This window comes from Talpa occidentalis, unplaced genomic scaffold, assembly GCF_014898055.3.
Source record: "Talpa occidentalis isolate TD23 unplaced genomic scaffold, MPIMG_talOcc4v2.1 talOcc4.17, whole genome shotgun sequence".
Classification (NCBI taxonomy): domain Eukaryota; kingdom Metazoa; phylum Chordata; class Mammalia; order Eulipotyphla; family Talpidae; genus Talpa; species Talpa occidentalis.
The window spans coordinates 21,678,612-21,693,455 of record NW_023601754.1 but is presented as its reverse complement, the minus strand read 5'-3'; the positions used below and the strand labels follow the sequence as shown (position 1 = coordinate 21,693,455).

At 45.6% G+C, this 14,844-nt stretch overlaps 1 long non-coding RNA gene across 2 annotated transcripts; it reads left to right on the top strand.

Annotated features, from left to right (window-relative positions):
- The first annotated feature begins 2,018 nt into the window (after positions 1-2,018).
- LOC119250388 (uncharacterized) lies at positions 2,019-14,467 on the top strand. Of its 2 annotated transcripts, none has more exons than XR_005126279.2 (4): positions 2,019-2,051; positions 4,084-4,260; positions 11,045-11,178; positions 14,144-14,467. It is a non-coding gene; the product is annotated as an uncharacterized LOC119250388 (long non-coding RNA). The 2 variants fall into 2 exon arrangements; XR_008552636.1 differs by lacking the exon at positions 14,144-14,467 and adding an exon at positions 12,624-12,659.
- The last annotated feature ends 377 nt before the right edge of the window (positions 14,468-14,844 follow it).

The window sequence follows — 14,844 nt, the reverse complement described above, 5'->3', positions numbered from 1 at the left end:
TGTGGTCAGTGTCTTCATGGTCTAAACTTCTTAGACTTCTGTCTGCCCCTCCTTGGTTCTAACTGTCCAGTCCTGCTCACCCAGTGCTCTCAAGTGGTGAGGTGCCCTTGAGTCACACAGGGATTTTGTTAAGATGCAGATTCTGATTCAGCAGTTCTGGGATGTGCAGGTGACAGTGATGATACTGGTCCACAGGCCACACATGAGTGGCGAGATCCTGGACCACTTCTTCCCTTGTGTTCACCCTTCTGCCCTCTTCTTTTCTTTTTTTTTTTTAAGATTTATTTATTTATGCATATAAGAGCTGGGGTACAGGCCAGAGGTATGGGGGGTGAGAGGATTCACCAGAGACAGAGTGGGGAACAGAACAGGCAGACTGACTGAAATACAGTGCTGAGGGGAGCAGCGGGTGAGTCACAAGAGGTCTGCTGTGCCATGTGGGTAGCTACCTGGCTGGGGATCTGTAAGTGCCAGACTGGACACAGAGCAGGTTTTCTGATCCCATGCAGACCGGGTAAAGGAGGAGTCAGAGTCCTCAGTAGTTTTGCAGGTTTTTTATTGGGGTTCACCAGGCATATGGCAGGCAGGGGTGCTGGCTGGGCCTGCCAGCCTCCCAGGCCCCAGCAAGTCTTCACTCTATCTGGGCTCTCTAGCGTTCGTTCTGCTGCTTCTCGGCTTCTCTTTCGGCTTCTGCTTCGGCTTTTACTGCTGCTACTGGTGCTGCTACTGCTGCTGCTGCTGCTGCTGCTGCTGCTGGAGTCCCCGTGACGCCGCCCTTAAAAGCACAGTCTTAGCTTAGCTGAATCCCATCTACCTATGCCCACACCCTATTCCAGGTGCCCGCCATCAGGCATGCATTCAGGACAAGGATCCATCATCTATCCTGATGGCGGAAGGGCAGAAAAGCCTGACATTTTCTTTACCCTACAGGATCAAATGGTGCTGTAGTGGCTGTGAATAGCTTCATAGGTTGCGTCTTAACCCCTTGCACCACCAGGGAGGCCACACACACCTACTCTTGAATGTGCTCCAGGGCCCTTTCCAAATGAAAAGAGTGAGTTCTATTTCCTCCAAGGGCACAAGACCCAGGATTTTATCAGGGTCTGTTCAATACCAGAATGAATGCGGAAGTGCACAAATACTTAGGTCTTTGTTTCGTAAGTTTGTAAACCCACTGTTCTCATTTTCCCTTGGTGCTGAGGAAGAGTATTTCATGCAGTTTCTTTCCAGATAACCTGATATGGTTACTTCTCTGGGTTTATACCCAAACATTTCCACAATTATTTAAAACCACCAGATATTGAAATGTATGTTGACTCTTTCAGGTATAGAATTTAGTTTTTATCTAAGTTTTGTGCTTCATGCCTTCAAATTAATGATAACGAATAATAACTGGGAGATTCTGAATGTTTAGTGAAAACTGGGTAATCTGCTAAACCCCACACACATGTTATCTGATTGAAGCACCCAATAACCCAGGGAGGTGAGTGTCACCGCCATTTTATACCCATGGGAACTGGGACACAAACAAGTTTTAAATAATCTTTCCAAGGTCACATAGCTCATGACTGACAGAGCTGGGACTCTCTTCCAGACAGTCTGAGAGAAGCTCTCACTCCCTTAACCAACTTGTGGTATTGGCCAAGGCTCATTGGCTGCTCCTCTGGCCCTCAGGAGCTTGATGTGCTTTTTCTCTAAGAGCATGGTGGTCTGGGGAGGGAAATGTAACTTCGGAAAATATTGAAACTTCCCCAAATCATTTCTTTTCTCACAATGGACATTTTGCCCTACTAAGCCTGTCAACAACCCATTTGCGCAATCTCTGATGGGCTCAAGATCATCTTTTGTATCGTGACTATCTCCCTTGGGTGTTAGCACACCACAAGTGCATATTCTTCAGTAATATTAACTATGTAATAATACCTATGTATTCACTATGTAATAACTACATAATAATGCCTACTATTTAATAATGCCTACATGTATTACTTTACATATACTTATCCTCACAACAGCCCTAAAAAGTAAGATTTCTCCCTCCTATTTTAAGGGTAAGGATTACATACTTTTCCAATTAGCTGAATTACTTTTTCCAATTAGCTGCGATGAATTGCTCTACTTTCTTTGCTTTGCTTTCTTTCTCAAAAACAGTGATTTCTGATCTGTCTCTAAATTACATTTTCAGATTTATTTCCTTTCACACATCTTTTCTTTTGCTAAAGTGTTATCTCACTACTACTAAGATACACCTCACACCTTTGTCCTTGCTGTTCTCTCTATCTAATTGCCATTTAAATATGGAGAGATTTGTAACACCAGATCAATAATCCTCATTATGCAGCAATCATAGTCTGCTTTATGACATAATTAGGTACAACCTTTTTTTTTTTTTTTAAAGATTTATTTATTTATTTATACAAGCACTGGGTACAGTCAGAAGCACAGGAGAGTGAGAGAATTCACCAGAGCCAGAGCAGGGAACAGAATAGGCAGACTGATGAAGTAGACTGCTGAGGGGAGCAGCGGGCGGCAGGAGAGGTCTGCGCACCATGTGGGACCCTCGCCCGGTGGCAGGGGATTGAACCAGCGCTGCAGAAGCACAACCCAGCGCTCAACCACTGTGCCACCAGGGAGGCCCAGGTACAACCTTTTTTTTTTAATAGATTGTGGTTGATGATGTGTGGATCTCTCTTTGTTACTTTTGTAGCTCTTTCTTTAAAAAAATTATTTATGCATACAAAAATGGGGTGTAGACCAGAAGTGTGGGAGGTGAGAGGATTCACCAGAGACAGAGTGGGGTACAGAACAGGCAGACTGACTGAAATATGCTGCTGAAGGGAGCAGCAGGTAAGAGAGGAGAGGGCCACTGCCCCATGTGGGTAGCTCCCTGGCAGGCCAGGGATCGAACTCATGCTGCAGAGGCTGTGAACAGCTTCACAGTGCTGTGCTTAACCCCTTGCACCACCAGGAAGGCCCCTAAGCTCTTATTATAAACACCTAGGCTGACATATAAGTATATGTATATTTCTTTTTTCTTTTCAAAGTTTTATTTATTTATTTGTTTGTTTATTTATTTATTTATTTGTTTGTTTGTTTATTTATACAGCACTGGGTACAGTCAGAAGCACGGGAGGGTGAGAGAACTCACCAGAGCCAGAGCAGGGAGCAGAGCAGGCAGAAGGACCGAAGTACACTGCTGAGGGGAGCAGCGGGCGGCAGGAGAGTTCTGAGCGCCATGTGGGACCCTCCTCCGGTGGCCGGGGAGCAGCAGGGGATCGACCGGCGCTGCAGAGGCTGCAGGCAGCTTCGCAACCCAGCGCTCAACCGCTGCGCCACCAGGGAGGCCCAAGTATATGTATGTTTCTATGTGCTCTTCTGCATTTCTCAGACTCCCTTGCAGCTAGGTGGGGTCATGTGACTGGATTTGCATTACTAGAATGCGAGTAAAAGTGATGCAAGTCACTTCCAAGTGCTCTATGTCTAATTAATAATAACTGGCATTGACCCAATGGTCTGGAGGCTCCTTGGCTGATGGATAACATCCAAGATAGAAGTGGCCTGTGTCCCTGCATTGTCACCTGGAAAAGCTGTGCAAGGGAACTACTGAACCCACACTTCACTTTTCTGAATGGGGAAAAAAACCCTTTCAATGTGATTTAAGGGATTTCTATTGCAAGAACTGTCCTTAACCACTTGACTAACAGAGGTGGTGTCCGTACCTGCTTGATGAATAAATTAACACCTGAAGGAAGTCAACAATAGGCATGTCAGGCTTGTATTTTGCTGAGTGATTTTACTTTTGATCACATATTCTACCTCTACTCACACTTTTCCGTGCAGAAAATAAAATGTCATGCCATAGACCAACCACAAGAACAAACAAGCTTTATGTTGCTGTAATCAGTGTTTAAATATTTATATTTATCCCTCCTTTTAAAAAATATGTTTAACTTTATTTGTAATCCAGAATACTAAGATTAAGCATTACTAAGAAACTGCTAAACCCATTAAAGTTGCAAAATCATGCAGTCTTTGACTAAGGGTAATGAAAACATACTTCCCTCTCCTCCTTTCCAAGTGTAGAAGATTCCAGGCTTGTTGCCTCATGGGGCAGCAGCATTGGGAGCCGTGTGGCATAAGGGAAAGATTGCTCAAAGCCCATGTGAAGCAATGAGAAGCCTAGGGGGCTACACCAGAAGTAAAGTGCAGGCCTGATCCAGTGGGTGTCTTGTATTTATTAGCATCAAGCACAAAGGTGGGGTAAGTATGTGTGGAGTGTACATGCCAGGGGGGTATATGCATGGGGATGTGTTATTGGGGGTGCAAGCTAGGGCGAAGTAAGCAGGCGCTATTGCCTGGGGGCCTCCATTGTTTCTGCCAGTCTTATCATATTATCTCTACTCTAACATGTGCCTGCTGTTTTTAGCAGATATTGGTTTCCCAGTATGTTTTTCATACCAGAACTTTTGCCCTTGGTGAGAGCCCCCTGCATGACCCTACACCTAGGTGACAAGCAGAAACTTTGGGCACCAAGACTCTTTCTGTGCAAATAAGGAGGGCAGGGGATCCCACACAGGTTTGGGTGACTACCCAATACTGTCATCTTAACATGAACACTGTTGTCCCATCAATGGTGAATTCCTTTATGCCAGTGACATGTGTTTATTACTTTATTACTTTATTCCATAGATTCACTTAGTGATTCCTGATTTGAGGCCTACAAACCAATTTGGGGCTGCACAATTTCTTAGGTCTTTGTTTAGTAAATTTGTAAATTCACTATTCAGCATTTTCCCTTTGGTGCTCGGGAAGGATGTTTCTGGTAATTTCTTTCCAGGCTACATTAAATGACAAGAGGAAATGTCTGGGTGATTGGAAATGAGTCTTTCCCCTGGAATTGCTCCAAGCCCATCTTCAAAGTATTCAAAGCTCTTCTTACAATGGCCTAATGGCCATTTCCTCCACCAAGGAGCAGGCCTTTGTTAATGTCTTGTTAAGTTGAGAAGGAATCAGGAGGTATTCCTGGAGACTACCTTATTCTTGGGTTCTCCTGCCTGATCAGTTCTTGATTCAAGAGACCTCAGGTTTATAGTTGCTTGCTGATTTTGACTTTTTCTTTATTGTAATTAGTCTTTTTTCTGGTCCCTTATTTCAGTTTTCTAGATTCCTGCTATGAGTGAGACCATCCGGTAATTTTCTTTTTCTTTCTGGCTTATTTTGCTGAGCATGATCCCTTCCAGCGCCATCCATGTTGCTGCAAATTGCATGAGAGACACACTACGGGGTTGGGGTGTGGGGAGAAGAGGAGGGATTAGGGTCAAAATAAGGGGGAGGGAATTGTATGGGGACTATAACCAAAATGAAAATGCATGCTTTGTGCAAAAATGAAAATTGATGTAAGAATTATATAAAGTGAAATAATTTTTTAAAAAACAGTCCTCAAAGGACAGAACTGGCCCATATACAGTCCATCTTGGAACCCAGGAAACAGCTAGAAGCATTTTGAATCTGGGCTCCCTGAGTCACGGACTCTGGATATGGACTAGCAGAGGTCAGGGTACATGCTGAATGAATGAACCAGTGAACAAATGACTATCATAACATGCCGCACTAGTTTAATGTTGTGTAGCTCACAAGCTACTTGGACACATCATTTTGTTTATTTCTCACAATCACCACATTTACATGTGGAAAAAGACTAAAACCTCTGGCCACCATTCTTGAGAACCCCTATAATCTTGTTTTTAAAGATTTATTTATTTATGCATACAAGAACTGGGGTACAGGCCAGAGGTGTGGGGGATGAGAGGATTCACCAGAGACAGAGCAGGGAGCAGAACAGGCAGATCTACTGAAATACACTGCTGAGGGGAGCAGCGGGTGAGTCAGGAGAGGTCTGCTGCGCCATGTGTGTCACCTCCCTGGCCGGGGATCGAACTCTTGCTGCAGTGGCTGCGGACAGCTTCATAATGCTGACACTTAACCCCTTGCACCACCAGCGAGGCCCCACCCCAATAATCTTGCTTTGCCGATCTCTTTGATTTATTTCCTACAACACTTCCCCAGCCCATGCTGTAGCAGACACACTGGCGTATTTCTTAGATACTCTGAGCAAGTTCCAGATTCGAGGTCTTGGTACCTGCTCTCCCCTCCACCCAGGACATTCTTTCTCAGATAGTCACAGGGTTCACTTCTTGGCTCAAGTATCACTTCCTCAGGGAGGTCTTTCCTGTCCACTCTTTCTGAAGCCGTGATCTCCACTCACACATCCTCACTCCAGCCTGTGTTTACTTACCTAGGGGGATAACAGTACACAGCCACTGTGAGAATTACATGAAATCATTGATGTAAAATGTTTAACCCAGGGCCAATCCATAATGAGTGGTCAATAAATATTTGACACTCTTGAAGTTGCTGTTATTATTATTCTCAGGTCTTCCAACCACTCTCCTTCTAACAGCCTCTGCTGTACCAAAGGTACTTCCTAGGAACTCATGACAAATTTAAATTGGGGAGCACCTCCACCCCCACTAATGGGAGAGAATGAAGGAGTCAAGGGGCACTGCACATGTGTGGCAGGCATTCTGGTTCATTGTTCCAACTTGGTCACCAGCTCCTGCAGCATCACTCAGAGGCTGAGTCATTGGGAAATTATTTTCTTAGTATATGATGCAAGTTAAACCCAGAGGAACTAGGCAATTGTTGAAAGACCTCCCAGCTCAAGGAAAGAAAAAGAGGAGACTCGAACCTCCAACAAAAAGAGATTTAAGTCCCTGGGGTATATTTTTCTAGAAAAATATGACTCTCCCAAGCATGTTCTCACTCTCTTTTCCATGGCGTCTACATCTGGGGCAGAGCAGACATGCCCTGACCACCCTGGGCTACTGGAGATGCAGACCCCACGCTCCCCTTCCCAAGGACCATCACGCACTCATGCATGCTCAGACCACCCTGGCTTCATGTCAATATAAATGTATTTAATATTGGTATTTTCTTTTCTCCTGAAAATCATATTATTTACTAGCTGCATTGATTGCAGTCATGTTTACATTGGTGACAAAGTAATTTATCTCATTGGAGTAGTCTGTGCGGAGGTAGCAAAGGGCCTGCTGGAAGCTAAGATATTAGCGAGCTTGCATCAGCCCCATCTTGATTAGCAACAAAGTCACCCAAAATCATATTTTTGAGCAATATTAGCTACATGGCTAATATTGACACCCTGAGACTTGTCCACGATGCAGGGAACAACCAGAAGTCTCTGGAGAAGTTACCCAAAAGGCAGCCTGCTCAAGGAGCATGAAGGAAGAGCAGAGATGGAGCACCCCAGAGGATCCACACTGTAGACACAGGTGTAAGGCACAGAGCACCTCATCAGTGTCCAGTAAATGCCAGCACTTGTCAAGCTGTGGGAGGACAAGAGTGGCAACTTGATCTCTGATGCTCCTAAATCCTGTGATTCTATCAAACCGAGACCCTGTGCTTGTGATTCTGGGATTTATACATAACAAGAAAGGCTCTTAGGACCCAGTCAAGCTGCCTTTATGGAAACGTTAATAAAGTGATAAAATTTTAAAAAATGTATCTTCAAAATTTCCAACTAGTCCTCCCTCCTATAGAGCTGGTACCAACCTCCTTCAGGCAATGCCCCATTTTCCAAAGACCCACCCCACAGAGTAATAGAAATAAGCCCACTCCCTCCATCCAGATAACCCCCCTGAATATTTGACAGCACTGAGCCCTCCCCTACAAGTTCCACTTCTTTCTATTGAGACTTAAGGAACGAAATACGTGCTCACTTTTCTCAGGCCCCACTCCAATGAATCAGTCTCTCTTACTATAGAGTGTCCACAAAGGAAAAAAAATACTTATTTCACTTATACATATTCAACAAAGATTTACTGGGCACCTTCTGTGTGCAGAGGACGATGCCAGGTATTGGGGATCTACTGCAGAATAAAACAGACAGAATATCTACTCTTGCAGGCGCCATTTGCATGGTGGGCAACCAAAGAATCACTCAAGTGAATTCACTCTTACAAACAGCACTGACTGAAGGAAAACTGATAGGTGTGCAGAACATGACAAGAGGACCTGGTGTGGCAGGCAAGTCGTCTGATGAAATTTAGTAGTCAAATTGAAGTTACCCAGGCAACATGGGAGAGGAAGACAAAGTTGCCATGCAGGCAACTTTGATGGACAACAATGGGACAGTCAAGGAACAGAGAATAAGGCGGTGTAACTGGGACAGATACCCAACACGTGGGGTCTCCCTGTGAGGCTCACAGGGTCACTAGCTGCAGAAGCCTGAGTCAGAACCTGATTCAAACTGGCCTAAGAATAAATGTGGCTCACATGACTGAGAGTTAAACCGGGGATCTAATCTGAGGTTCAACGTGGTCTGGTTGAACTTGAGGTTCAAACCAGGCAACAGAAAATCAGCTCCTGCCTCATCTCTGCTTTCCTCATCATTGACTTTGTTCTCAGGTAAGCTACCTCCCTAGGGGAGTTCTGACACAGGGGGAATGTTAGTGACACCCTTAAACCAAAGGCATTGAGAAGAAGGAAGAGATGGCTGCCTGAACCACAGAGGGAGGACAGAGTGGCAGGAACACAGTCTACTACCACCCCCTTCTGTGTGCAGGTATTAAGCTCCTAGTGTATGAATAGAGACTGTTGGGGCCACTCCATGCAGCAGCCCTTTTCCTTCCCTGGAGATCTGAGTCCTTCTTGTCCCTGCCCCCATACTGTCCTCCATCTCACTTCTGTTGGACGGCAGCACAGACCTTCTCTTTTCCAAATGTTCATTCTGAAGAGTTCTCATTGGCACATCTTCTGGCGCCAAAGAAATTGTCTGTCGTGATGGAGCTGCTTGTCAGGGGAGATGGACTGTGCAAGAGTCTGATCTCATAGCCTTCCAGGGGTATGATGATGCTTAATGACCGCTCCTCACCAAAGGAATTACAGCAAGAGCGGGGATAACAGGTCGTGGGGGTGGCAAAGGGGTGTGAGTTGCCAATGTGGAACAAGTGGAAATATTGATCCAGGTCAAGGTGAAGTGAAAATGTGTGTTATTTAAAAGCCAGGCTTTCCCTCTCTGTCTTGCAAATGAGCTGGAGAGTGAATTAATAAATGAAGAAGCAAGGGCCGATATGAGGCGCCATTTCTTATGGAGAAAATCTCCTTGAGACACAGCAAAAAGGGAAGGCGATCTGGTAAGAAATGGACCAGGTATTGGGGATCTACTGTATCTCAGTTTCCTTGTCTTTATACTGAAGATAAAAGCAAATAGCTCCCAGAACTGGTGTAAAGGTTAGAGGCATTATCACATAGTGGTACAGCGGGGCCTGAGCCACCAGTCAGCTATTATTTACACACTTTGCAAATGGAATGGTGAGGATTGTGGTGGCGCAATTTGCTCCGAGCTGCCCACCCAGAATGGTGTTGGGATAAGAGGCTGATCTCCAGCCTCCTGGCCAGCAGATCCCTGTCCCTTCTTTCATCTCTAGGACTTTTGTCCCCAGGGTCCCCTGTGTGAACGTGGGCACCTCCTCCCCAATCACACAACGACCCAGCTCACCTGCCCCAGGGAAGCAGAGTGGATCAGCCCTGTTTGTTGCGTAGCTGTGGCCACAATTCCTCTGCTACCTTTGTGGCTTAAGGAACAGAAAGTCTTGACTCTAACTTGGGATCTCTCCATGACTCACTGGGTCCCACTCTAGGTGTCAGCTTCCCCAAGAGGATCAGCATCCCCTAACGGGTCCTACTGTCTCTGGGGTCTAGGACCGTGTGAGCCAGCCACTTGCACCCTTCCTGTCTCTCTCCTTGGTCCCAAGGTCAAAGACCTGCGATGCCTCCTTCGGCCAGCAGACTCCCCTTTGCGCAAGGAAGCCTGGGCTGCCGAGCTCTCTGAGTCAGCCAATTGCACCGCAGAAGCCACAGCACAGACTATGACTCCTTACGAATGGCTGTGCTGTGTGCTTAATGCCAGGCTTCCCGGGCAGCCAGGACCCACTGGCAAGTGAGCAGTGAGGCATCGCAGCCCCGCCCCCTCCGTCCATTAGTGGGCCAAATGGGTGTTTTTCTGGCAATGATTAGACTTAGCTTTGTTAGGTTTTATTGGTTCTCTTTGCAGTTTTCCCCCAAATGGGTCATAATATTGGGTTCTCTGGAGTTTGCATCTCAGGCAAAAATGGATACATGTCAAGTGCTAGAGGGAGGTCTAATAAATACTAAATTCATAAAAGAGCTTTCCATAAACCCTCAGAAGATGTGTCGGAGAGAAATTGAGAAGGAAACTGCTGAACAGAAAAGTGTGAGCGCTCACTGGCTGTAAACTCAAACAATAGACACAGAAAGGACAATAGAGCTGTGGAGAGAAGGGACAATTTTAGGCTGCCTTGATGGGCGATGCTGACTGCCTCTACGGAGTGATGACCCCACTGTTCTATAACTGATCTGCCAACTAGGATTTCTTTGACAGAGAGTATCAGAAAGCCTGACTCCACTGGCTTAAACCGGAAAAGAGAAAATTCATTGATTCACTTAACTTATCCACAAGTAGACTTTATCCATAAGCTCTATGTATCCATAAGTAGACTTCAGATTCACTTGACCCAGGGTGCAAATGACATGCCTACATTCTCCCCATTTCTTAGCAATGCTTTCTGGAAATGGGGTCTATTCTCAGGCAAATTCTCACTGGTCTTTGGATGAATGCCAGAAACTTAAGACTCCAAAGTCCAAATTGAATACAAAGACAAAAAGCAAGAATCTTATCAGGCCTCCCAAGCCACCATCCCTTTGCATGTCCTTGTTGAGATCAGATCATGTGGCCATACCTGGATCCGTCACCCAGGGGGATGGGATGCACTGACTGGTTTAGGGTCAGGGGGTACATTCTGTCTCTCAGTCAGGAGTGGGGTTCATTCTACCTGAGGCACATGAGCTGAGTGGGGTGAGGGGGGGCTCTCGCCAGGGCAGACATTTAATACAATGACCGCCCACAAATGTGTTCTGTTCTATGTTGCACTCTGTGTCATTAAAGAACCCGAGGAGACTAGACCAGAGCCAGAGAAGAGTGAAAAATGTGTAATGGAGATTTAAAATCCGTCACATAAAGAAGATCTGGAAGAAATGAGTTGCTGCCCAGAGGATAATGGAGAATCACAAGCACTGTCAGTAAGTGCCTGAAGTGGTAGAAAGATCTGGGTTGTCTCTGCCTCCAGGGGTGGTGGATGGGGTCGGAGGAGGGAAGAACTGATTCATGCATGCAGACTGTGGCTCACTAAGTGATATGGGTCAAGCCACCATCATCTCCTGCTACAATGGGCTCCAATAGCCACACAAATGGATGCTGTTATGACTCATTTGTTCCTCCAATTCTGTCCCTACCCTGTAGTCAGAATAACTCCTAAAAGTTCAAATGAATTACTGTCATCGCCCTGCTCAACAACCTTCATTAGCTCCCATTGCCATGATTACCTCTCCCGTGTGCTTCAGTGCTCTGTCCTGCTCACCTTGTTAGCTCATCTCAGAGCCTGCCCCTCTACACTCACACCATACCTGTTTTCTCTCAGAAGTGCCAAAGACATTTCCACCCCGTGGCCTTTGCACTTGCGGTATGCTCTACCTGAACTAGTCTAACTCCCACACCTCATTTCAAATATCCACCTTCCACCTCTGGAGAGAGTTCCCCTAAACAGCCTCTAACAGTCATCACCCCAGGCACCCCCATGCATTCTCTGAACCTGTCCCTATTGCACATGATACCACACTCCTCACTTTCCAAAGCTATCTTACTTGTATTGTTTATGTATTAACATAGGGACTATCTTCTTTCACAAGATCAAAATGCCCTGGAAATAGAGATCTTGCTTCCTTTGTTCACTGCTGTATCCCCTGTGCCTAGACTATCTGGACTCAGATATTTTGTCAGGCAAATGCACAAATGGATCATTTCTACAGCTGTTTGGCCTGATAAGGTGGCAGACTTCTAGCACTTGAATGAATCATAGGGGACTAAGTAAGAATTTATCAGAGATGGATTTCTGTGTTTGGGGAAGCAGGAAACATGTCCCAGGGTCCCCAGATGCAAGGAACAACTGATGAGGTCCCACAACAGATAAAAGACAGCAACCTTGGATACAATTCCTCTGCTCTCACCACATGCCAAATGGAAATTTCTTCCTAGCCCATACTGCTGGTACCGGGTGTTTTTTAATTAAAGACACTCTTTGAGGAATTGTGTTAATCCTGCCAGTACCTGACTTTCTAATTCCCTCTGTCTCACTGTGAAGGGAAGGCATATTGGCTATTCTGGCCCCAACTGAGTTGTTTTCCAAGAGAAGGACTTTCCACGCACAATAATGAAATAGGATACAAAACAGGCCCATGTCAATAAGTCTACAGGAGAAAGGTCAGGTTTACATGCTGGATGGGATTGGCAAATACATTTGTTCCTGCGATGTCTATGTTTTAAATGCCACCCTCCTATGAACCTGGTGCTGAAACACACTTTGGAGTTTGATGAGATGTCAGTTTTGCTCAGTCCTGATCAAATAAGATGAATGAAAGTGAAACAAGAACAAAAATATTACTTCTGTCATTTTTTTTCTGCATTACAGGAACTGGGTCAGTCGGGGAGATTTTTCTTAAACAAATACCAATCCCTGCACAATGTCACCCATTGATCTGCCAGCCATTGCCAATGATCGCTTTCATGGAGGAAAAGGCACACATGAGAGAGGCAAAGGCCAGGGCAGCACCTGAATCATAACATCTCTCACTTCAAATCTTCCAAATCCACCCTTCCAACTTCTATTCCCTCTTCAAATGGTGCTAAATGAGAATATGGATTTCTTTCCGCATTGAGCAACTGTGGTTAAAGAACAAGAAGGAATTTATCCTGCAAAGAATTAGAATCATTAATTTCCCATTTACCCAAATTAAAATATGTGAACCAAATTAAACAGAGACCTGTTTGACCCAGTCTGAAGGCCATGGGGTTATAGCCTCCAGATAAAATTTGAGATCTGGGATGGGAAATAGCAAAATAGCAATTATTCAAAAGGAGTCAAAGACCAGGATCCAGGAAGGTGCATGAAGCAACAGGAGACTGGCACTACGGACCATGTGGGCACTCTGGATCTGACCCCTAGTATGGGGTCAGGATGGGCTTCTGGGGCCCAGCCTGACCAGCACATATGTTTCCCTGTATGGGAATGAAGCCAGCACACAGCTAAGCAGAACCAAGAGAAGAGGAGAGGCAAATTCCTACTAACTTGAGCATCTGGATCCAGCCTTGGCCACCAGTTGGATATGCCAGACTTCTCAGTTACATTAAAACATAAACAACATGAAGACAAGGGTAGCTGCCTGCCCAAGGACCTTGCAAGGGATCTTAAATCCATAAGGACTAGGAACACTTCTGTTGGAAAGGGAGGCTGACCCTCCAGGGGCAAGTTCACATGAGCTCCTGCACCTCTTCTTCCATGGGTCCCCATTCTCCCAGCTAGACCAATGAAGAACTCCAGGGGGGACAATTACTAAGAATGAGGTCCTGCAGAAACAATTATAGACCCTCTGGTAGGTTAGTGGGTTTATTCTACTCTTTCTAACTTTAACGATCACCAAGGATCACCGTGGACAGAGGATGCTTTCCATGTGCTGTGAACAGAAAGTTCGCAAAATTCTCTCTGGAGATACAGGCATGCAATCTCAACCTTGAAGGGCAGTTTCCTTTCTCACTTTGGTATCCCTGGTGCCTAGTGTATGCCTGGCCACATAGCTGATGACTGTGTGTGTGTGTGTGTGTGTGTGTGTTTGTGTGTGTGTGTGTATGTGCGCGCACGCGCAGGCACACACGAGTGAGTTTAAATGAAAGTGCAGGGATTTTCTATCAGAATCCCCTGCTACCCATGGGAAAATACAGGCTTAAAAACAAAATAATTATCTGAACCATGGAGCTCAAAGCAGAATATTTAAAGATAATAGGTATCTTCTATGAGAACTGGGTCTAAGGATTCTGGGGGTGATCAGAGCACTGATTTGGTTTCCCATTGTTGCTCCTAAGTGCTCTAGAATTTTTCTTTTTTGGCCAGACCTTCTGAATAATAATATACAATTCATTGTCTTTTTTTCTTAGCAAATTTGCATTTCAACTTTCCTTGTTGAGTGATGGACTTCCTACTATTCCATTCAACTGATACTAGACCCCAGGGGATTGAGCCTAGAGAAATACTTGATGCCACGATTTTCAGAAGAACCTGCATCTCTGGGCTGGTGGATGGAGTGCAGGAGGGACCCTGAGAACAGAAGTTTCTGATAATGGTCAAAGACAGAACATAAGGAGCCACTTGGAATGGTGCAGAGAAATGTCCTGGGGACAGGGGATTCTCCACCTCCCCCGGTAAGGTCACTCCCACTTTCTGCTTTAAAAGTGGGTTTTGCAGAACAGGAGTGGGGGGTGGCTGAGATGGGAGGGTGACTTATATCTAGTTCCCTGGTGAATAGTAGGAAACAGAGAGGTACCTGGGAGAAGCTAACTAGGGAGTGAAGGCAGCAGGGACAGACAGAGGAAGGACTTGAATGGCTACACAAAGCATTGGGGATGGGTTGGCCTTTCTGACTTGTCCTGCCTCAGGTTCAGGGGACTTGGCTGTCATAACCTAGCAACAAGCCTTTGGGGGCAGCCAGTACCTCCTTGTCCAGTAATGCCTGGAAAGCAGCCAGCTGACATCCATCAGCTTCCAAACACCCAGAAATCAGACAGCCAGTGCTACAGTCCTGATGGGGAACCTGGGTAGTGACCCTAGAACCCCCCAAAGACAACTCTTCAAAGACTAT